Genomic DNA, 2,859 nt, shown 5'->3' with positions numbered 1-2,859 from the left:
GTTCTAAAAGGGGTTTTCAGATGATTTATAAAATGGATAATAGGGGCGCCTGGGTGGCTCAGTTGGTTAAGGGTCTGCCTTTGGCTCAGGTCATGATCCCAGGGTCCGGGGATCGAGCCCCATCTCCAGATGTCTGCTCGGCGGGGAGCCTACTTGTCCCTCTCCCTCTGCCTGCTGCTCCCCCTGCTTGTGCTCTCTCTCTCTCTCTCTCTCTGTCAAATAAATAAATAAAATCTTAAAAAAAAAAAGTAAAATGAATAGTAATCAACAAGGTAAATTGAGAATATTGCAGAAGAAGAAACATAAAATGTATAGGGCTGTCTATATAAAATGTATAGATACTAGACTCCGCAGCCTAGTCCTGGATCACCGTAATCTGCAGGTGTATGTTGTGTAAATGACATCTGCAGGTGCTGCCTTAGACTGCAAATTATTTTTGGAGGTACCTGTGATGTATTGTGAAGTAGAAATTTCCTTCTAGTGAATTTATAAACTGTTTTATAAAGAGCAACTTCTCTTTTTAATTAGTAACTACATTATCTGTTCTAATGGAGGAGTAATTATGACTCTATGGGAAAAATGCTAATTTTTAAATCTAACTTTCTTGAATAATTTCAAAATTCCTTTCTCTACAATATCGACCAGGGGTAGTACTAAAACTTATTACTACGCTGCATAATGCTTTCTCATTGCTTCTTTTCAACTACATATATCTTTGGGAAGAGATTGAAGTGAGAAAGTAAACATGAGCCCGAGAAAGGAAAAAAATTGGGAACATAGAAATGTCATTTGGATACTAAACCAACATATGTGGAACCAGATCATAACATGAACTTTTTATTGCTTAGAAAACATTTTAAAATAAGCCCATTTATGTGCAGATTTACCTTCAAACAAGAAAAAGAAAAAAGAAGAAATGCAGGTAAATGATAATGAAAAAAAGAGGGAGCAATTCAGAGAAAAAGAAGAGCAGTATAATAAAGAAGTTGAAATGAAACCACCACTTGAACTTCCTCTTGCAACAGTAGGTGCGGAATTGAGGACTCTAAGAAATAATTTGGATCAGGTAAATCTTTGATAAAAATTGCATATTTCCATCAGTAACTTTAACTTCCACTTGTCCTTTCTGCTTCTTGCTCCTATTCTCCTCTTTTGCTGCTTGCTTTGAAACTAATGAAGGAATTTGTATGATTTAGTTTTATTTCTGTGAGTATGTATATGTATGTACGTATATGTATGTATTTTGCTTACTCTAGCTATAACTCTTTAGTTGTGCTGTTGTAGTGATTAGGGTTTAAAGTATGTGACTTAAGCATCAGAGTCCACCTTTGAGTAATGTTATACCGCATCATAGTAGTTTAGGAAAAGTATAGTAGCTTACTTCCATTTCTTCTCTCCTAGCCAGATCCTTCAGGATCTGTGGGATGATAGTTTTCATGATTTAGAAAGGTGTTGGTCATTTTTTCTTCTCTTTTTTCAAGATTTTATTCATTTATTTGAGAGAAGGAGAGTGAGAGAGCACGAGCGGGGGAAGGGGCAGGGCAGAGGGAGAAGCAGACTCCCCAGTAAGCAGGGAGTCTGACACGGGGCTTGATCCCAGGACCCTGAGATCATGACCTGAGCTGACGGCAGACACTTAAGCGACTGAGCCACCCAGGCGCCCCGAAAATTACCTTTTATAGTGAAGTCATTCAGTATCTATTTGTTTAAAGTACGAGTGAGTGAATGTGAAAGCACACGGTCCTTTATATGCCAAAAGTACTCACATACTTTCTTTCTTTTTTTTTTTTTTTAAAGATTTAATTAATTTATTGGCGAGAAGGAGAGCATGAGTGGGGGGTGGGAGAGAAGAACAGAGGGGAAGGCGGGGGAAGAATCTCAAGCAGACTCCGTGCTGAGGTTGGAGCCCCGCGTGGGGCTCGATCCCCCGACTCTGAGATTATGACCTGTGCCGAGACCAACAGTTGGATGCTTAACCAGCTGAGCCAGCTAGGCGCCCTATATATTTCATTTGTTTCTGTTTTTTCTCTGCTGTAGATTCTACTACTTTATTAAAATCCAGGATGCGATTCTTTTGTATAAAAAATTAGTAGAACTTAAAAAAAATCACTGTAAACAACTTAAAAGAAAAAATAAAGCAATGGAAAATAAGGTTAACGGACTACAGAAGGAGCTATGAGAAACAAAAGAGTTGAAATTGAACTGGAGCATCAACAAGTGAAATGGGAAGAGGAACTCGGCGGTTTGAGGTATGACATCTTGGTTTTAAGGAAATACTTGAACCTTTTACGTTTGTTTTTGTTTTTTTTTAACAGGCTCCACACCCAATGTGGGGCTTGAACTCACAGCTGTGAAGTCAAGAGTCGCATGCTCTACCAACTGAGCCAGCCAGCCAGGTGTCCCTTGAACTCTTTACTTTTGTACTACAGATGTGTAGGAGAAGTTTGATAATTGCTAACTTCCCTTCTGGAATCTTTATAGGGAAGAAAACTTCTTTAGTAGTGCGAAGTATGAGATTTTTCAAAATAGTTCAGCAAGTTCCTGACAGTGAATACTTCTACGGATAATTTAATGTATATTCCAAATCCTAATTTTAATGACCAGATAGAAGTCCACCGTATGGAATCCTCATTATTTAACAAATTGTATTTTGGTTCTTTTCCATTTTGCTATACTTTAATTAATGCTGTCAGGATTGTCTTTTATATAAATCTGTTTCTAGAATTCTGCTTACTTACTTGGAAGAAATTCTTCAATATAGTATTGTTTGCTTAAAGTAGAAAAATTTTTAAAGAAGGTCTTTGATCCTATTTTTAAATTGTTCTCTGGGAAGTTTATATTAATTTATATGCCCATCAA

At 37.4% G+C, this 2,859-nt stretch overlaps 1 long non-coding RNA gene across 1 annotated transcript; it reads left to right on the top strand.

The window, feature by feature from the left end:
- Positions 1-451: 451 nt before the first annotated feature.
- Positions 452-2,259, top strand: LOC116629780. Its single transcript, XR_004298822.1, has 2 exons — positions 452-1,066; positions 2,038-2,259. It is a non-coding gene; the product is annotated as an uncharacterized LOC116629780 (long non-coding RNA).
- Positions 2,260-2,859: the final 600 nt, after the last annotated feature.

Source organism: Phoca vitulina, unplaced genomic scaffold (assembly GCF_004348235.1).
Source record: "Phoca vitulina isolate PV1807 unplaced genomic scaffold, GSC_HSeal_1.0 scaffold3143, whole genome shotgun sequence".
In the NCBI taxonomy this organism is placed as follows: Eukaryota; Metazoa; Chordata; class Mammalia; order Carnivora; family Phocidae; genus Phoca; species Phoca vitulina.
This window is presented reverse-complemented; position numbering and strand designations above follow the sequence as displayed.